At 44.7% G+C, this 22,342-nt stretch overlaps 1 long non-coding RNA gene across 2 annotated transcripts in view; it reads right to left on the bottom strand.

Annotated features, from left to right (window-relative positions):
• The window catches only part of LOC308462728, a 97,936-nt gene that overhangs the window by 19,778 nt on the left and 55,816 nt on the right, over positions 1–22,342 (bottom strand). The window lies entirely within an intron of this gene.

Below are 22,342 nucleotides of genomic sequence, written 5' to 3'. Positions count from 1 at the left end.
GGAACTCCCTAAAACACATTACTTTAACCCACAACATCACCTCCACCCCCTCCCAAGTACTGTATTTTTTCTGTGTATAAGACAATCTTTTTTGGAAAAAGAAATTAGTCAAAAATTGGGGGTCGTCTTATGCATGGATGGTGAATGCATAGGGGTTCAGGCTTGGGCTCTGGTGACCTTCCCCCCCCCCCCAAAAAAAAAGCACCTCAAAGTTGTTCTGTTTGATTAAAAATATTGATTTCTTAATTTGGGGTTCAAAAAAATAGGGGTCGTCTTATACACTGGGGCATCTTGTACACAGAAAAATACAGTAACGGCTTATGTTTCTAGCAGTTCTTTTTATCTGTAAGCTGCCTTGAGTCCTATGAGGGGAAAAGCTGGTGTGTGTGTGTGTGTGTGTGTGTGTGTGTGTGGATATATATATATATATATATATATATATATATATATATATAGTAATAACAACCATCATGGGAGAAAGGTGTGACAGACATTTAGAAAGGAAGCAATGAAACCTTTTATTTCCTGCACCAAATGCTAAAACCATAATGATAAGTTCTACTTGAAGTTCAACTTTTGATTGATACTTATTTTAATTCATGTCAGACTTTCTGCATGAAGAACTTAAGCACTGTTGGACTGTTTTGTTAAAAACTGCTATTGATCACAACCATTATTACTTTAAAGTTTAATTTCACTTGAAATCGTGTGTGTGTGTATTGTGGTATTTATTAACAATTTTCCCCCACTGTCCAATAAATAATGTTTTCTGGACAATGAACAATACAGTTCAAAAGCCATTTTTTTAAAAAGCAGAAAGCAAAAAAAAAACCAGAACAGTCACAATATAAAAACAGAAGAGATACTACAAAAAGGCGCAAACCACATAAAAAAGCATTAAAAACACTAAAGATCTTAAGAATTTTAAAATGCCTGGAAAAATGCTAAAATTGTTTGGGTACTTCCCGTGAGATATAAAACTCAAATTCAATATATACATGTTCCAAAACACCACAACAATTTTTTTAAAAGGACATTTGCAAGTATCTCACTTAAAGTGAAGGCCATATAAAGGGTACCCCAAAATACTTTATGGTATTTTTTGCAGGTGAGACAATTTTTTGCAGATGAGACTAGACGGATGAGAGAAAACCCACTACAGAAGCCAGCACCTCGTCACAGAGCAAGCCAAATTACATATAAGTTAAATTATTGACTTGTGGGAGTTAGGGATGGATAAGCCTGTCAACTTCAGCTCCCTCCGTTTCATATTTCTCCAATCCTAAATTCAGCTCTCTACATTTCTTCAGCAATCTGTGATTTAAAAAAATCCTCAAGAAAATTCACCAGCATTTTAGTGGGCTTTTACCCTTAAAAAACCCCACATTTTGTACGCAATTTTCCTTAATAGACGCGTTTTGGAAAAGCATTTTCCCCTAATATAATGTTTGTTAATTTCAATAGTATACGCATCTTTGGCTGCAGAAATGCATTGCAAATTTCAGAGAGTGCTAATTTAAAAGGATAGCTGTGTTTTGGTTTACATATACTGCTTTGCAAAGGGTGGCTTTGGTATGTTGGCCTTTAAATGCGAACGTAATCAAATTTCTCCCCAATTCCTAGTGGGACTTTAGCTGGCTTTCACACACCTGAGTTGGATTTGGGGAGCAGGAGATATATGCACACCTAGTAACACATGCACACCCAGATACAACAACACAGCAAAGCCAACTCCAGTGTGGAGTATATGAATGTGAAAGTGGAAATAATGAATACTGAAATAATGAATTGTGAATTAACCACTGCAAGTAGAAAACCCGAGATCTGTGGGATGGTTGCCAAAAAGAATATGAATTGCACCATTACAAATGGCCAATTAACAAACATAGTGCTCCTGCGCTTTTGCAATAAAGTGCAATCTCATCTATCCAAAATGGCCAGGGGATATCCAAAACGCTCAGATAATCAGAAATTTAGTACACAGGAGTGATAATTTACATATCATTATACTGACACAAAACTCCTTGGGTGATAACACAATGAATTGGGACTGTTGTTCTATTTGTATAACAGATACACAGGTAATAATAATGATAATGCAATGGGGGGGAGGAGTAGCATTTGACAACCTGGTTATGAATTGTGCAAATACGAGAAGGTTCTTCTGTTGGGGCATCACAGTCTCTTTCAACTAGCGCGTAAAATGAACAAGATCACGCCAAAAGTCCACCTAACGCAACATTCCGTTTTTAACAAAGATGCGTATGGCCAGATGCTTATGGAAGTTCAGAAACAGGGTGTGTACAGAAATATGCTACCACTATACCAGGAGGTTTCACTTTGTCGATTATGGCTAATATCCTTTGAGATGCGGAAAACAGTGACAAAGTGTTGCAGTGAATCCTCATGCCCAACATACACACTCCCATTCGGAGATCCCAAAGAGACAGTTCCTGCTCTCTGCCTCTGCCTCTCCCCAGTTTTCTGTTTTAATTTTTCCAGCTGACACTCAAGACTCTATGTTTGTCCCCTTTCGGACTTAAGGTTTTTAAAAAAAGATTTTATACTGTGCCAAATATTGCATTCTGCTGAGCATGCCCAAACTGTCCCCTTCTTTCTCAGTGGTCCTCCTTTGGCTCCTTTTCTGTCAGCCTCCCCCACCCCCAGTTAGCTATTAGAGGGATTTGTCACCACAAATCTTTAGATGCTCCTAGTACTGTAAGAGAGGCAGCAGTTGCTCACTCTAGCCACTTCTTCCACATTGTTTGCAATCCCCTTGTTCTAGACTAAAACACCCAGTATCCTCATAGGGAAGATGCTTCAGTCCCACGAACCCTTCTCTGTACCTTTTCCAGGGCTAATATACCACCTTCTTTTCTTAAGGGCTCTCTAGAAGTGCAGACCGCAGTCCAAATGTGACTACGCCACAGATACATGGAACTGTGCAAGTTATAAGTTACACTGGACATTGCTCTCCCAGAAAAAAAAAAAAGAACAGCAAAGGTACTACTCAGTTGAAGATCACCGTATCTGAATCTGGGAAGGAAATTTCCCTTGAATCATATGAAGATGTTTATCATAGTGTACTTCCCCAGGAACTAGAATTTTAGTGCAACCGATTACTACAAAACCAAGAAAATGCACCAAGCAGTATAAACAGGAATATAAGATGGTGCCTTTACCATTGGTCTAGCTAGCTCAGTTTTGTCTATACCAGCTGGAAGTAGCTCTCCGTAGTTAGAGGCCAGGGTCTCTTCCAAGCCCTACCTGGAGATGCCAGAAACCAAACCTTGAACCTTTCACTTGAAGAGCAGGTGCCCTCTCACCAAGTAATGGTCCAAGTGACCCAGAGGAATAAGATCCTGCCAATGCAGCTCGTCTCACTTCCTGGAGGTGTATGGGATTATTGCTCCACAGTCACCTTGTGAGATTTATTGCTAGAGTATTCAAGTACAATGTTCCCTGTTTCCTAGCATGGACCCACAGGGGCTCCAGATAGGGAGGACTACCTGTTGGGAGACAGCTCCCCCTGAGTGTGACCAGGTAGATGGGCATGACCCTAGCTGACCCGCAGGCATCTTCCCTTTGGACCTTCGCTACAGCTCCTGGCTCTTAGCCAGCATGTGGCTCATCCTTTACAAAGGGTGGAGCCCACATGTTGCAAGTCTGAGATTCAGCTCAGACTTCTTTTCTCTACATTTTTTATCCCACAAATGTAACTGTAACCACAAGATAAAGCCTGCCTTCAGATTACTGCTGTGAGCAACTGAATGTGAGCAAAAACTTTCTTATTTTCAAGAAGACTATTTTGTGTTGTTATTATTTTAAGAGGGAAATAAAGGGGAAATCACCAGGAAGAATCCAGTCTGCACAAAGGCATCTTGGATCGCTTAGTTAAGAAGAAGAAGAAGAAGAAGAGTTTGGATTTGATATCCCGCCTTTCACTCCCTTTAAGGAGTCTCAAGCGGCTAACATTCTCCTTTCCCTTCCTCCCCCACAACAAACACTCTGTGAGGTGAGTGGGGCTGAGAGACTTCAAAGAAGTGTGACTGGCCCAAGGTCACCCAGCAGCTGCATGTGGAGGAGCGGAGACGCGAACCCGGTTCCCCAGATTACAAGACTACCGCTCTTAACCACTACACCACACTGGCTCTCTGTTAAAAGACTGAAACCAGTCATCAACAGCTTCCTGCAAGCTGAAAGGGAATGTGCTCTGCTGTTTGCTCACTAGCGTGAGTGAGGAGGAATCATATTAATTAATATAGCCTCTCCTACCTTCCTAACATTCCTACACTTTTCAGCTGTGCTTCTTCTCGCTGCTCAGTTGCACTCTTTGCTCTGGACTGCATGCATCCAGGTCTGCTGTTAGTAGGATTGGTGCTTGGTGTCCAGATGGTGACTGCAGTCACGAAATTAAAAGATGCCTGCTTCTTGGGAGAAAAGCAATGACAAACCTAGACAGCATCTTAAAAAGGAGAGACATAACCTTGCCAACAAAGGTCCATATAGTTAAAGCTATGGTTTTCCCAGTAGTGATGTATGGAAGTGAGAGCTGGACCATAAAGAAGGCTGATTTGAATTATGGTGCTGGAGGAGACTCTTGAGAGTCCCATGGACTGCAAGAAGATCAAACCTATCCATTCTTAAGGAAATCAGCCCTGAGTGCTCACTGGAAGGACAGATCGTGAAGTTGAGGCTCCAATACTTTGGCCACCTCATGAGAAGAGAAGACTCCCTGGAAAAGTCCCTGATGTTGGGAAAGATGGAGGACCCAAGGAGAAGGGGACAACAGAGGACAAGATGGTTGGACAGTGTTCTCGAAGCTACCAGCATGAGTTTGCCCAAACTGCGGGAGGCAGTAGAAGACAGGAGTGCCTGGCGTGCTCTGGTCCATGGGGTCACGAAGAGTCGGACATGACTAAATGACTAAACAACAACAACATCCTTAGGGACACAAGGAGCTTCCGAATATCAGGGCAAACCTTGGTCCATCTAGCTCAGTATTGTCTACTTTGACTGCCAGAGGCTTTCCAGGATTTCAGATCTTCTTCCTCGAGATGTTGAGGATGGAGCCTGGGACCTTCTGGGTGCAAAGCAGGTGCTCTATTGCTAAGCAGTGGCACCTTCCCTTCCTTTCCAATTTTTGCAGTCACTTACATTTGGCTCCAATTACTGATGCCAGCACAAAAGCCTGGAGGTGCAAAAGGGGCTCTCTCATTAAAATGGCACTTCCTATTGCAAGACGGCTGCTGTTTGTTGAACGGTGGCTCTCAACTCTTGCACCGGCCCTCCTAGACTGTACACGAGTGATCGGAAAGGGTTTGTGCCCCTGAACATGCAGTCTGCAGGTGGCTGGTGCTCTCATTTAATCATAACAAGGTTTGATGGAGAACATTTCGGTCCTTCAATGCAGCTCACATATATTAACTCGGAAATCCTTACAGTAGCTCAGCTTGGTTGGCCCGTTCTGTTATAACAAGAGTCTTGTGGCACCATAAAAGACTCAACAAATTTATTACTGAATAAGCTTTTGTGGACTACAGCCGGCCTCACTTATCCTGAGTTGCAGGTCTCTACATGGGGAAGAAAAAAGGAAAGGAAATCCAGGAAATTCAGGAAATCCTGAGTGAGACCAGTGGTCCATTCAGCCCAGTATTGTGAACCTTATTGTGAAGACAGGGAGCTGGGGTCAGTAGGGCTGGTCTAATTTTCAACACTGTGATATATTCACCAGCTAAACATCAAAATATACCAAGATATCACAAGGTCTGAAATAAGGATGGAGCTATGTAGAGGCATTGGCTGGCTTCATGGTTTCTCCTGCATCGTGGTTTTTGCGGGCGCATGCTCTTCTGATTCACTGCCTTCTGCAGGAGGCAGGGGAGAGCTGATCCGGCAGAATTTATAGGAGCTGCAGGAATCGAGAGAAGCATTGATTGGCTTCATGGTTTTTCCAACATTGTGGTTTTTGCATAGCACACACACACATCATGATTAGCGATATATTGCCAGGTCAAGAATTCTGAAACGGATATCATGATATGGACTTCAAACCAGTTTAATAATAATAATAATTTAAATATATAAAAAATATAAAAATTGCCCAGTAGCACCTTAGAGACCAACTAAGTTTGTTCTTGGTACAAGCTTTCATGTGCATGCACACTTCTTCAGATAGCTGAAGAAGTGTGCATGCACACGAAAGCTTATACCAAGAACAAATTTAGCTTGTCTCTAAGGTGCTACTGGACAATTTTTATATATATTTCAACTGTGTCAGACCAACAGTTACCTACCTGAATAATAATTTATTTATTTATACCCTGCCACTCTGGGCGGCTTCCAACAAAATATTAAAAATGCATTAAAACATCAGTCATTAAAAACTTCCCTAAACAGGGCTGCCTTCAGATGTCTTCTAAAAGTCAGATAGTTGTTTATTTCCTTGACATCTGGTGGGAGGGTGTTCCACAGGGCAGGCACCACTACCGAGAAGGCCCTCTGCCAACCAACCCATAACAATATATCGCCCAGCCCTAGGGTCAGAGTGGTTCCTTTAGTGAGTCCGTAGCTAAGGCAACATTTGAACCAGCCACCATGCCCACCTAGCAACCTTATATCTGTTTACCTGGAAGTGAGTGTCAGGAAAATAAAGAGGACTTACTTCTGAGTAGACATGTACAGGATTGTGCTAGTAGTTGCTATAATTCACCACTTGCCTGAAAACGTGCTGGTGTGGGGGAAGCATGTGATTTTGAATGCAAGCAGAGCTTTGAATGGATCATATATAAAACCCCAAAGTTTGTTAGGCTTTTGAGAACAGGATCTTCCATTGGCTATTGGTGGTTGTGAATCTGTGAGGCTTGACAAGTCATTCACAAAACCTGCAGTTAAAAAACACACAACCGTACTGGGTCACCTGTCAGATCAGAACTGGGAGAGACCTGAGTTCAAATCTCTGTTCAACAGTCCCGTCAGTACCTAGATCAGCCCATCCGACCCCACAAGGCTATTGAGAAGATAAAATGGGGGAGGGAACTGATTATGACCAAGGCTGAATACACATTATACCTTTATAATCTGAAGCACATTCCTTCCCCCCAAAAGAATTCTGGGCACTGTACTTTACCCCTCAGAGAACTACAATTCCAACCAACCCATAACAAACTGCAGTGCCCAGAAATCCTTTGGAAAGAATGAGTTTTGAATGTGCCTTAAAGGTATAGCCATAGTGTGTAAAAGGTAAAGGGACCCCTGACCGTTAGGTCCAGTCGTGACCAACTCTGGGGTTGCGGCGCTCATCTCGCTTTATTGGCCGAGGAAGCCGGCATACAGCTTCCGGGTCATGTGGCCAGCATGACTCTGCTTCTGGCGAACCAGAGCAGCGCACAGAAACGCCGTTTACCTTCCCGTCAGAGCGGTACCTATTTATCTACTTGCATTTTGACGTGCTTTCAAACTGCTAGGTTGGCAGGAGCAGGGACCAAGCGATGGGAGCTCACCCCGTTGCCGGGATTCGAACCGCCAACTTTCTGATCGGCAAGTCCTAGGCTCTGTGGTTTAACCCACAGCGCCACCCGCATCCCCGTCATAGTGTATACGCAGCCTAAATATGCTATGCTGAGTGGCTTAGAGGAAGCAAAATATGCAACAGCCCTTTAAAATTAATTGCAATTCCTTGCCCCCAAATAACCTTTCTGCATTCATCCCGCCCCCATAAACGCATCCTGTTTCATCCATAACGCTCTTCTTCGCTCTCACCTTACTGCACATTGCATATGCTTCATTACAATCTTATTCAGCATTTCCTTTTCTCTGCTCGTCTTCCAGAAAGTCAACTTGCTTTTTTACAGGCATGTAGGAAGAGGTGTTAAAGGCTTCCATAAACAAGCATATGATCAAAAAGGAGCGAGGAACCCGTGGGAAAGTGTGGGGAAGGAGGGAGGGTAAAAAAAGAGGGAAGGGAGCTTTCTCCATCCCGCCCCCCCCCAAAGAAAAAAAATATTATAACAGAATTATAGAATGGGAAAAATGAGTTCATAAACACGGCTACCATTTTATAATTTCCCTTCCTTCTTTCTTGTCTGTGCGCACACACACACACACACCCGCCACCGCAACTGCCTCATCAGCCAGTCTAAAATATCAGATCACATTTCGACAACGCATAACTCCTACACAGGCACACTGGGATGGGGGTAGGTGGGGGGGAGGAGAGACCCACATTAGCTTTACCTCCCCCCCCCAAGATCTCCTCTTTTTGTAGCTCAATTATCCAAAGCTTCAAGGCTGCATTCAATGTTCACACACACACTATAGACACCCTTCCAATGCCAGCCCCCTCCCCGTCTTCCTTCCTCCTCCCCCTACCGTTAAAACAGCTTTTGCCAGCAAATGGAGGACAAACATATTCATTGGCACCTTATCAGACATGCATGCAAAACTAATTAACATGGGGAGACACACAAGCTGCTGTCCAAGCCACACAAACCTCTATATGCACATACACACACACACACACACACACAAGGCTGTCCTTGTCTACGGAGGCAAGGAGCATAAAGCTGGGAGGAGGGGCCACTGAAAGGGCTTTGTTGCTAATTTAGGCATCTGTCTCAGTCTGGTCTGGTCTTCTCTGGCTGGCCCAGGAGAGTTTGTGTTTGTTTCCCCCGCGCCGCCCGCACTCCAGCCCTTTCCGCAATGCTGGGAACATGCCCAGAGACACCCCCCCTCATTCAAATCGGCCCTTGACAATGGTCTCATTGTGCGTGCCACAGAGAAAGGGAAAGGAGGAGAGCAGAGGAGGCAGGGAGGCAGGGAGTGCGAGACAAAAAAAGTGAACCTATGAAAATGTTTACCAACACGACCCCTTGCAGCTGCCTTGAAGTCTCCCCCAGACAGTCTGAACAGGGGAAGGACCCACGAGGGGCAGAATATTTCCATAGCTCCTCTTGGAAGAAATGTGTGCGAATTCAGACACAAAGGAGTGGGGGCAGGTGCTGGAATGGCTAGTTGGGCTGCAGTTGGAAGTCATAAATTTCAGCCAGGATCCAAAGAAACCAGCCAACTGTGTGCCGGAGATGGCCTAAGTCTGGGATGGGAAACAGAAGAAGAAGAGTTTGGATTTGATATCCCGCTTTATCACTACCCAAAGGAGTCTCAAAGCGGCTAACATTCTCCTTTCCCTTCCTCCCCCACAACAAACACTCTGTGAGGTGAGTGGGGCTGAGAGACTTCAGAGAAGTGTGACTAGGCCAAGGTCACCCGGCAGCTGCATGTGGAGGAGCGGGGACGCAAACCCAGTTCACCAGATTACGAGTCTACTGCTCTTAACCACTACACCACACCGGCTCTCTTCCAGGCTGCCTTCCAAATGACGCTGGAGTCCAACTCCCACCAGCCACACAGCCAGCTTGGTCAATGGTCAGGGATGATGGGAACTGGAGTCCAGCAACATCTGGAGGGCCACAAGTTCCCCAGCCTTAGATTTAGCTGGTGTTTCCCAAATTTGGGTCTCCAGCTGTTTTTTGGACTACAACTCCCATCATCCCCAAGCTAGCAGGACCAGCGGTCAGGGATGATGGGAACTGTTGTCCAAAAACAGCTGGAGACCTGAGTTTGGGAAACACTGGTAAGCTCTTAAGGGGAAGATCCAAAATGACAATCACTATCGTGGGGCAAGTGGGAGGGATAGCTATGAACTGACAATTTGCTTTAACTTAACACCTGCTGCCTGATAAAACACCAAGCTAACTCCTCCACTGCTGTGCTACCAAGAGGTATTTCAGATTTGTGTTTCTGGGATTTCAGGGATAGGGGAGAAAAGTGATTTGGTTCGCATTTGAAGGAGAGCGTACCAAATCCTCACTTTCTGAAACGGCAAACGAACCTTACAAAACTTGCAGCTCTCTGAATTTTGCAGCGCAGTTCTCCAGCCAAGTCGTGTGCACAAAACTGCATATAATTAGGGGAAAGCATGCATAAAAAGGCATATGTTTGTGAAAATAACATGCAAAAATGCATTGTACTGTGGATAAGTGCTTTGCCAAAAAATGCGTATATTAGGCAAAATTTCACACAGAAAAATATATATACTGTATTAGGAGAAATATGGACTCAAATACTGATAAATTTACATGTGAACTTTTTTAAAAAAATAAATCAGAAACTGATGTGGAAATGTGGAGGACTGAATGCAAGACTGGGGGTGGATTAGAAATGGGGGAAAACCCCAAAATGGACATATTTGGCCATCCCTCATCTTCTCCTATGCACCCAATCCCACATGGCAAGAGCAGCTTATGGCCTGATCTTCATATAAATACATTAAAATTCTCACCCCACAAAAAGAAGTGGAGTGGATGGTCTCAAGCCCTTGGTCTCACCCCAGCAATTCTTTAAATCCCAGCAATTCTTTAAATCCTGACAGCATGGGAAGAAAGGTCTGCAGCCTGTGTTAAGTCCTACTCAGAGTAGACACATTGAAATTAATAGACTGGACCAAATAACTTTGGTCCAGTCACCTCAGTGGGTCTACTCTGAGTAGCACTTAGTTGGATCACGCCCAAAGTTAAGTGATACGGCAGGTGAATATTCTCGAGCGAAGGGCTAAGGAAGAAAGGGAAGAGGCAGTTCATCTGCGCCCCTTTTAACAGCAGCCCTGCAGAGAACAATCCTGTGGGAGGGGAAAAAAATCTCACCACCACACCTTCATCTTGGGGAAAACCTTCTCTTAAAAAATTTAAAAAGGCCCTTAGAAAAGAAGGCAAAAGAAGCCCGATAGTCAGAGGCTCAGGGAGATGGATTGAAGCCCACACTCACTGGCATTCTGCAGCTAAAACAACATTGACTTAAACCCAGCCTTGCAGAGCAATGTCACAGTTACAATGAGGGCACTTACAGCCCGAGGGATTTTCTAAATTCTGCCACTGCTGGTAGCAGATAGAGGAAAGAAGAAAAGCAAGATTCGATGTATAGCTTATCTGAAGGCAGGAATTTCTTTTTTTCAAGCTTTGTGGTTGTTGTTTTATTTAATTTACTCCCTTTCCCAGCCAATAAATTACAATGGAGATCTTGGCAGGGTAGGTTTAATTCTCCCCCATATACCCCCCTCCCCTGGTGGGAACGTGCCCATAGACACATGGAGCAGATGGGGCTCAAACAGCACAGGGGGGGGGGCAGCTACACCTGGCCTGCAGATCAGCCGCCACTGTGGGTATCATCCTTTGAGGATGTCTCGCCTAGCTCTTCGGAGCCAAGGGATAGCAAAAGAATAAAGTCTTTTCAATATGCAAATAGCCCTGCCCCAGACAAGCATGCACACAAAGAGGCATCTATTAGGGCAGCGGTGGGAGTGTTTGGGGGGTGGGGAGGAAGCACGCCAACAGCCACACATTACGGTTCTCCCCCAAGCTACAAAAACGCAATCTTGTGGGTCCCGCTTCTTAATTCCATCTTTCAGGATCTCCAAACTGCATTTGGATCGCATCAACCTACATTGGCTCCCAGTACATTTCCGAGCACAATTCAAAGTGTTGGTGCTGACCTTTAAAACCCTAAACGGCCTCGGCCCAGTATATCTGAAGGAGCGTCTCCACCCCCATCGTTCTACCCGGACACTGAGGTCCAGTGCCGGGGGCCTTCTGGTGGTTCCCTCATCGCGAGAAGCCAAGTTAGAAGAAGAAGAAGAAGAGTTTGGATTTGATATCCCGCTTTATCACTACCCGAAGGAGTCTCAAAGCGGCTAACATTCTCCTTTCCCTTCCTCCCCCACAACAAACACTCTGTGAGGTGAGTGAGGCTGAGAGAATTCAGAAAAGTGTGACTAGCCCAAGGTCACCCAGCAACTGCATGTGGAGGAGCGGAGACGCGAACCCGGTTCCCCAGATTGCGAGACTACCGCTCTTAACCACTACACCACTCTGTCTGGAACCAGACAGAGGGCCTTCTCGGTAGTGGCGCCCTCCCTGTGAAACGCCCTCCCACCAGATGTCAAAAAGAACAACTACTACCAGACTTTTAGAAGACGTCTGAAGGCAGCCCTGTTTAGGGAAACTTTTAATGTTTGATGTATTACGGTATTTTAATATTTTGTTGGAAGCCGCCCAGAGTGGCTGAGGAAGCCCAGCCAGCAGCCAGATGGGCGGGGTATAAATAATAAATTATTATTGTTATTATTATTATTATTATTATTATTGATACAATATGCTGTTTTAAGGCCTGGTTCATCAGGAAGCTCTCCAGCCAAGCCTCTTGGTGACAGAATAATTATTATAATTATTATAATTATTATTATTTATTTATTTATACCTCGCCCATCTGGCTGGATCTGTATGAGGGCATCATAGTGCTTCGTTTGTCGAATTGGAACCCATCATTACTACCATCCTCTCTCCGACTATGTGGATGTCCTGTTTCCTTAGAGAGCTGTTGTGGAGTGAGTTGTCACCTACAATTACAGTGGTACCTTGGGTTAAGAACTTAATTCATTCTGGAGGTCCGTTCTTAACCTGAAACTGTTCTTAACCTAAGGTACCACTTTAGCTAATGGGGCCTCCCGCTGGCGTTGCACCACCCAAGTACGATTTCAGTTCTCATCCTGAAGCAAAGTTCTTAACCCAAGGTACTATTTCTGGGTTAGCAGAGTCTGTAACCTGAAGCGTCTGTAACCCGAGGTACCACTGTAGAGGCAAGTGGCTGTTCTCCATGGCTGCTAGCCACAATGGCCATATTCTATTTCCGCTATCCAAGGCAGGGAGCGCTGGTGGACTCAGTTCCTGCTTGCAGGCTTCTGCAGGGATTTTGTTGGACCACCATGAGACCAGGACGCCAGAGAAGATGGACTTTCGAATTGATCCAGCAGGGATATTCTTGTTGCTAATTGTACCTATTTCAGACAGGTTAAGCTCTTGCAAAGTGGATCTCACAAAGGCTCTGGCGTATGCCAGATTTTGAAATCCCAAACATTTTTTTCTGAATGTTGGGGGGGGGGGGTGATCGGGAGGCACACATGGATGATATCTGAGTATTAAAGTGGGTGTTCCAGGATACAAAGGAAGCTAATGTTTTAAAGCTATTTTTTTTAATAAAAAAAAACTTAGGTGGACAGGAACTTTTAAATCATCTATTTCACCATAAGGTTGTTCGCAAAGTTTTGATTTTGCTAATGTCTTCTGCCATTTTTTTGTTTGTATGGAATTATTTACTGCTGTTTTCCTAGAAAAAGAGGTGCCGGAACTAACCATGATCTCTTCCCTTGTTCTCTTATAATGGCACTAGCACCTACCTGAGAGGTGCCGGAACTCTTTCCTAGTGAGTTCCCACTGAAAAAAAATCCCCTGGAACTATTCACTGCATTCAGAACTGTGGCCTTCTCTTTCTGCCGTGCACAAGATGGCTACAAAAAGGACTGCAAAGATTCGTTGCTGAACGAAGACTTTTGAGAGTAAACCTAACTCACAATACATGCACACATTATCGCTACGTGAAACATGGACTACAACTCAAGCCAGTCGGGATGGGAGTATGTGGATTTAGAGTGTGCAAATGTAAATCCGGGAAGACGATTCAGCGTCTAGATCACCCGCTCTGAGACCCCACAGCAAATTCTCCCTGGCCTCCTCGCTGGCCCAAGTAGGACCAATTCAGCCAGGTAGCCCTGGGGATTATCTGATTGATTTTTTTATTATTATTCATGTTTTTATACCATATTTTATGCTGCTGTTATAATTAAGTGTTTTAAATTTGTTGTTAGCTGCCCTGAGCCCACTTTTTGAACTGGGAAGGGCGGGGCATAAATAATAAAAATTATTATTATTATTATTACTATTAATCTCACTAAATTAACAGGCTTGAGTTAATTGCAATGGGCAAAACGCTACCAAATGTGATGGATTCAAATGCAGGACTATGATGCGCCCAGGTGGGTTTCAAATGCCAAAAAACATATCCACCCCGATGCAAATATTTATACCCATATCAAACATGGGACCTGGTTCGCAATGCCTGTGGGGAACCTGCAAGCAGGAATCAAGCACAAGCGCACTCTCCCCTCCTGTGGTTTCCAGGCATTCAGAATCATTGCTTCCTCCAAATGTAGAGGCAGAACATAGCCATTATGGCTAGCAGCCACTGAAGAGCCTTGTCCTCCATGAATCTGTCCAATCCTCTTCTAAAGCCATCCCAAGTTGGTGGTCATCAATGCCTCCATCACTGCATCACTGCAGGGAGTTCCATAGTTTATGTGCTGTATAAGACTCTGTGTGACTAGATTTCCTTCTACTCCAGCACACTATTTAAAATAAATAAAATCTACTGTCATCTGATTTAGTCAGATTTGGGGGAGGGGAACAAAGAACATGTCAACAAAAGGGAGGTGTGAATTGGGTGCAACTGAAGTTGATGATAGACATGCCAGCATACACATCCCACAGCATAAATGTGCCCAAGCGTGAAAACATGGGAGGGCACCTCCATGTTGCATACGTACACTGCAAAACTATATTTACAATATTTACAAAGCCTGTCTAATCTAATTAAACGTTCGCGCAAATAATATAAGGATTACATCCACCATTACTGAGCACCCAGTCCTAGTTGTAGTAGCACAGAAATAATAAATGAGTATTTAATCTACTGCTACTTCTCTCCCAGCTTTTCTTGCAGGAGATGCTGGCATTATCTAGTCACCAGACAAAAAAGACTAAGTAGATAGAATGAGAACGAAATAATCTCCTTCTTCATCTTCAAGTTTGTTGCAATTCTGCCTGTCTCGGAGCAGATAAATGGTTAATTCTTTCATAAGAGGCTTCCTTTACAGATAAGCTGCAATGGGAATTGGCCGACTTCCATCTTGTGTGGTCTACTTTTTTTGTTTACTAGCATTTCTGTGATCCGGCGATGTGTGTTGTGTTTTTCAAACAAGGTGGCATGTTCAGAATCTCTCAATTGTTATGGCATAACTCATCTGTGTTAAGGGACCCTGGGCACATCAACCAACACCCTTTGCTTCAAGAACAGTTATATCTCTAACGGTCATGGTTTCCTCCAAATAATGCTAGGAACTATAAAAAAAGAGGTAAAGGTAAAAGACCCCTGGATGGTTAAGTCCAGTCAAAGGAGACTAAGGGGTTGCGGCGCTCATCTAGCTTTCAGGCCGAGGGAGCCAGCGTTTGTCCACAGAAAGCTTTCCAGGTCATTTGGCCAGCATGACTAAACTGCTTGTGGCACAACGGGACACAGTAACAGAAACCAGAGTGCATGGAAACGCCATTTACCTTCCCGCTACAACGGTACCTATTTATCTACTTGCACTGACATGCTTTCAAACTGCTAGGTTGGCAGGAGCTGGGACAGAGCAACGGGAGCTCACCCCATCGCAGGGATTCGAACCACTGACCTTCTGATCGGCAAAGCTCAGTGGTTTAGACCACAGCACCACCCACGTCCCTGCTTCCATCATAGAACTCAAGGATCACACCCACCACGTGATGCTTAATGGGTGGTCACCCATCCAGGCACTGACCAGACACAGACCTGATTAGCTTCAGCAAGATGGATACATCAAGACCATGCCCCAGGGCTATTTGTGATCCACCATCTGACTACATCTCAGCTACAGGCAGCTTAAATATCAGAAACCTTGCCTAAAGCAAAAATGCTTTAACAACAGATTCATTACCAGACACATTGGTCACAAAGCCAGGGCCAGATTAGATCATAAACCTGCTTGGGAGGGGGGGAGATTAAACTCTGCAAAAATAAAACTTTTTGAGCAATCATATGTGGTTTAAGGGATCCTGGCCCCATCTTCACTTTACATTTAAGGCATACGACTTTAAACAATCAAGGTTTCTCACCAAAGAATCCTAGGAACTGTAGTTTGTTCAGGGTGTTGCGGGTGCTTACAAGACCCCTATTCCCTGCCCTGAGCTACAATTCCCTGACTTAAACCACTGATTTTTTTAAAAAATATATTTTTTATTGAGGAATTTTTGGTATTACAAAACAGATAAACAGGGAATGGTACCTCTAATGTCTCCACTTTCAGTTCATAGAGTCTTTTTCACAGTTTGTTTACATTTAGTGAGAGACACTTTTGTCAAAGACATCTTGAAGATGGGGGTGTGTGTAAACCACTGATTGTTAAACCTCTTTTTGGAATTGCAGCCCTATGAGGGGAATTGGCATCTCCTAAAAAGCTCTCAGCACCCTTAAGAAATTACAAGCCCAGGAGTGGAGCAGGAGGGAGAACAAGGACTGCTTAAGGAGGTATGTTACTGCTTTAAATGCATAGTGCAGATGGGGCCTCTGTGTTTCAAGGATATTGTATTCTGGGGTAGCTCCAGAGACCTCAGTTCCTACTCGAGACCATAGCTCAAAGGTAGAGGGCACGCTTTGCATGCAGAAGGTCCCAGGTTCAATCCGCTGTCACCTCAAGTTTTTTTTTCTTAAAAGGTGAGGGAGCAGGTGATATGAACACACCTCTGCCAGAGATCAGGGACTGATGGTTCTTGCAATCAAATTCACAGAGGATAAGGCTACAAGTAGCTCTTAGTTAACGATACCTATGTTCTCCCTTTGCTGTCAGGTGTAAGGTAAAGGTAAAGGGACCCCTGACCATTAGGTCCAGTCATGACCGACTCTGGGGTTGTGGCGCTCATCTCGCTTTATTGGCCGAGGGAGCCAGCGTACAGTTTCCGGGTCATGTGGCCAGCATGACTAAGCCGCTTCTGGCAAACCAGAGCAGCGCACGGAAACGCCATTTACCTTCCCGCCAGAGCAGTACCTATTTATCTACTTGCACTTTACGTGCTTTCGAACTGCTAGGTTGGCAGGAGCAGGGACCGAGCAACGGGAGCTCACCCCGTCGCGGGGATCTGAACCGCCGACCTTCTGATCGGCAAGTCCTAGGCTCTGTGGCTTAACCCACAGAGTATGTCTCTAAATACCAGTTGCCACGAATCACAAGTGTGGCACTCAGGTCCTGCTTGTGAGCTTCCCATGGGCATCTGGTTGGCCATTGTGAGAACAGGATGTTACCCTACATGGACCTTTAGCCTGATCCAGCAATTCTCTTCTTACGTACTACCATGCTGGACAGACAAGTAAAAGCCGAATCTTGCATAAGGCAGTTTCCAATTCTCCTCTCCTCCAGGCAGAATGAGTCAAGGAGGCAGATATAGCTTCTGACTTTTACCCAGGCCTGTTATGTGGTCATTGACTGGACTTCATCTTAGGGCTGGAATGCAGGCAATTCCGATCCACCAGCAACCTCTCTGTCCCCTCCAGGAATTATCACTGACAGGCCTCTCGGGCCTCGCATGCTTTCCAACCATCAGTTCACTGGCTTTCCCTTAACTGCTCACCACCATCTTTGCATTTAACTATTGATCATTTCTGACACTTCTAGAAACCTGCACACAGAATTCCCCTCTCAGTTCATGGCAGAATAATACATGGCCAACAGCAAGAGAAGGGGAGGTCTTGCAAACTGCAAGCTAAAATCCTCTTTGAGTCATGGGGAAAGGGGAGAATCCAGAGAGCATAAATGTGGCCGTCATGCACATCTCTGGCAGTTCGTTACTGTCATTGTCCATGCACTGTCTGCTCCTCATCACTGCTGAACAGCCACATTCAGGGCCAGCGTGGCCTTTGTGGCAAACTAACCTACAATCTGGTCCCACAAAGAGCTTCGCAGCAATTAAAATACAGAGTAGTTATTTCGCATCACTTACGGCACGGGTGGGGAATCTCAGGCTCAGAGGTTGGATGTGGCCCTCCAGGCCTCTCTATTTGGCGCTTAGAACCATCCCTAGCCACACCCCCTCTGCCCAAGCCACACCCCTCACTGCCATCCTGTTTGCAGCCTACTTGAGAGTTTTTGCCTGGCTGGAATGTGTCCCTAAACACTGATCATGCACTTTGCTTGCCTGGAAGGATAGAGAAGGTGATATGAGAGCATATTAAAAGTGGCCTATTGTACAAAAGTAATACTTTGATTCATTGCTCCTCCCACTTTTGCCTTTAGCTGCACCAAGCACTGGCTTGTGGCCCCAGGACAGTTGCTCAAAACAGGATGATGCCCTCCAGCTGAAAAAGATTCCCTATCCCACTCCTGCTTTACGGTAAGTTGACACTGGCTGCAAATTAGCTACTGAGCTACCTTCAAAGTGCTGGCACTGCTTTATAAAGCCCTATTTAGCTCATAATAATAATAATTTATTATTTATACCCCTCCCATCTGGCTGGGTTTCCCCAGCCACTCTGGGCGGCTTCCAACAGAATATTAAAATACAATAACCTATTAAACATTAAAAGCTTCCCTAAACAGGGCTGCCTTCAGATGTCCTCTAAAAGTCTGGTGGTTGTTTTTCTCTTTGACATCTGGTGGGAGAGCGTTCCACGGGGCGGGTGCCACTACCGAGAAGACCCTCTGCCTGGTTCCCTGTAACTTGGCTTCTCACAGCAAGGGAACCGCCAGAAGGCCCTCAGCGCTGGACCTCAGTGTCCGGGTAGAACGATAGGAACAGGGTACCTAAATGATCATCTCACAACCTATATACCCAGCCAATCGCTGTGCTTTGAAGGAGAGGACCTCCTACAGCTACCATCTCATCAGGAGGTCCATTCTGTATGATGTAGGAATCAGGCTTTTAGTGTGGCGGCACCTGTCTTTGGAACTTCCTCCCATTACATATGAGACGGGACACCTCCTCTGCTGTCTTCTGAAGACTTTCCTTTTCCAACAACCTTTTTAAGTGGAGATTTTTAATTTTTTTTATCCTAGTCTGTGTCTTTAATGGTCTTTAAGTTGTTTTTATATATGAAATTGGTGTGGGCGAGTGAACAATTTGTTTGTGTTTTTATTGTTAAATCACTTCAATACGCTTCGTAGGAAGTTGTTCATAAATGGAAACAAAACACAAACGCCCAAACAGGTTTACCCAGAAGCACAGAGGTGCATCCAAGCAAGATGTATTTTACCCCCCTGAAAGTGCATTTAGGATGACAACCTTTGGCCAAATCTCCTAGTCTAGGGTCATGATTAACTCTCCTGCTCACTCTCAGTCTAAAGGCTTTCAAGTTACAAACACCACAGAGAGAGAATGAATGGAGAGAAAGAGAGAGATGCTTCTCTCTTGGGGTCAAGAAAGTCTTGCATTAAGGTTCAGAACAGACCAAAGGCAGCAGTTGTGCATTTAATGCATGGGTAGGCAAACTAAGGCCTGGGGGCCGGATCCGGCTCAATCGCCTTCTAAATCCAACCTGCGGATGGTTCGGGAATCAGCGTATTTTTACATGTGTCCTTTTATTTAAAATGCATCTCTGGGTTATTTGTGGGTCCTGCCTGGTGTTTTTACATGAGTAGAATGTGTGCTTTTATTTAAAATGCATCTCTGGGTTATTTGTGGGGCATAGGAATTCGTTCATTATGTTTTTTCAAAATATAGTCCGCCCCCCCCCCCACAAGGTCTGAGGGACAGTGGACCAGCCCCCTGCTGAAAAAGTTTGCTGACCCTTGATTTAACGCATAAATATGCTCTGATCTGATTCGCTGCCAGGTCCCACAAAAAAGAAGACAGGGCTGGTCAAAATTTGCAGGACTATGGATAGCTCCAACTGAACAACTTTCTCCACAAAGGCCAGAGCAGACTGAGCCTTTTAAAGCTCCTCCCCTTGGATCATCTCTCTCAGACTCCGCTCCCTTGTGACTCTAGATTCTGGCTTGAAGATAAGTGTTCCTCCTCTGTTTCCAAGTCTCCCACCTGCACCACTGGACTGGTGAGGTCCTGGGAGATGAGGCACTTGCTTCCTCAGGTTCAGAGGAAAGTGTCTGTGAGGGTCCAGGCTCTGGCCCTACAGATACAAGAGCTTGTTCTGGCAGCTCATGTTCCTCAGCATCAGTCACAGGCCCTACATCTGGCCTGGTTCCTGAGCTAGAAAATCTGCAACCTCTGGCTCCGAGTCTTGACTGCTGCTGGACTCTGGAGTCATGGCAAAATGTGTGCACGATGCACAATGCTGCTTTGAGTGGTGCATTGAAACTAGAATGGCAGGATATACAAATCAATAGATACAAGAAACCTATGGGACTCACTGCCACTATTTCAGGGTGGCTTTTTTTAAGGGGGGATTAAGCGAGTTTATGGAGGGCAGAGGTCTAGCAATTGTACTGGCCATGATAGTTAAGCCTCCATATTAAGAGGCAGTATACCTCAGAGTACCAGCTACCAGGAAAGACTATCACCTTCATGCTCTTGTAGCAAAACACTTAGAAGCACCTGGTTAACCCCTGTTAAGGGACATGGGTGGCACTGTGGGTTAAACCACAGAGCCTAGGACTTGCTGATCAGAAGGTCGGCTGTTCGAATCCCCGCAACGGGGTGAGCTCCCGCTGCTTGGTCCCTGCTCCTGCCAACCTAGCAGTTCGAAAGAACGTAAAAGTGAAAGTAGATAAATAGGTACCGCTCTGGTGGGAAGGTAAACGGCGTTTTCGTGTGCTGCTCTGGTTCGCCAGAAGCGGCTTAGTCATGCTGGCCACATGACCCGGAAGCTTCCTTGGCCAGTAAAGCGAGATGAGCGCCACAACCCCAGAGTCGGCCACGACTGGACCTAATGGTCAGGGGTCCCTTTACCCTTTATCTAACCCCTGTTAAGAACTGAATGCTACACTAGATAGGGCTTCATCTGGTTCACCAGGGCAATTCTTCAGTTCCTTGGAACATAGAAAATTGCCTTAAATCGAGTCTGACCATTGGTCCATCTAGGTCAGGATTATAGTTTGACAATCTAGAGGTCCAGGCTGGGGTTCTCATTCCTACCTGGGAACACCAGGGATTGAGCCCAGGATATTAAATCTGCAATTGAGCTATGGCCCCTGAACTATGGCCCTTCTCATGATGAGGACAAAGTAGCCAGTGGTTGGAAACCTCCATCTACTGGGCTTAATTAGGCCTGTCAGGCCTCCCTATTTGGCCCATAAGGCTGCTCCCTATTTTTTTATTCTTTTTTTAAGGATCAGTTCATCATCACCGGTTTTGAATGAATTCACCACTTGATTAAAATTGCACACTACCAAAATTCCCTATTATCTTTTAAAAAATAACACACACAAATTATATATATACATATAATTATAATTATAAAATATATAGTACTTTATCACCTCATACATGGAAAATTACAAAAAGCAAATATAAATCCGTGTGTGTGTTTTTCCATTCTTTTCTAACTCTAAATTAATTCCAATTAATTGATCAAAGAATTTACATTATAGCAAAACAGTTAAATTATCAAGCCTGACCATTCGAAATTCAACAAAAGGTTTCCTCTCAACCATAAGTGTAAAGTTTAATTTAGGGCATTTTAAATATTTGTAATGTGATACTGTACTTTTTTTTTTACCTGTCTTTTAACAACAACAACACTAAATGTAGTTAATGGCCAGGGATGATGATGGAAGTTGAAGCCCAACAACATTTGCAGAAGACAAGTCCCCTACCTCTGATTTAGACAAATACCAACTTGCTCCATCGTTATGGGTTCACTCAACTACTACAGCCCTGAGCTGTAGTAACCCCCTCCCCTGGTTTTTCCTTTGTCTATGCCAGCTTCCTTATTACACCAGGTCAGACTGCAAGCCTTCCTTTAACTGGCCATGCAATCAAGGACCTACACAAACGCAGAGGGAGGGAGCGAAAGAAAGAAAGGAAATAAATTGCAACAGATTTGGCCGTCCAGCAAATTCTAGTGCAGGATGCACATGTTCCTCTTTGATCATTTGCTTCTTGGCACCTTTCCCACGCAGGTCCTTAGATGCGTGCCTAATCTTTCATGCTCGGACCTCTCATTTTACCCTCGTCACATGCATGGAGAGCCACAGCATGTGTCCCTGGGCGTGCATGGAGCACCCTTAGAAAATCCACATAATTCCACAGCAAAAACCTTCCTCCTTTAAAAACGGAACAAAGAAACGTGCACACACCAAAAAAAACAAAAAAAACCCGTAACCTAAATCCTAAATAATGGATTGCCAGGCATGCGCTGGAAACATCAGATAACAAAAGGCTGCAAAAGCTGTAGTTGGCAGGGAGCCAAAGTTGTGCCCCCACCTCTGAGCGAGAGCAGAACATTGTCCAATTTGGTTCACTTTCACCTTCTTAGCCAGGCAGACAAAGCCACGGTAAGTCCTGGCCTAGGGTAGCCAGACATCCTTATTTTAAAGAGATGCCCCATTCTCACATTGTAGCCCTGTGTTTAACAGTCTTCATCCAAATTGAAACAAAGCTGAAATTGTATCTATATATAAAAAAGGACACTTACTGCCATCCATCCTTTGTTG

The sequence above is a fragment of the Podarcis pityusensis genome (genome assembly GCF_964106645.2).
Source record: "Podarcis pityusensis genome assembly, chromosome: 14".
Taxonomy (NCBI): domain Eukaryota; kingdom Metazoa; phylum Chordata; class Lepidosauria; order Squamata; family Lacertidae; genus Podarcis; species Podarcis pityusensis.
This window is presented reverse-complemented; position numbering and strand designations above follow the sequence as displayed.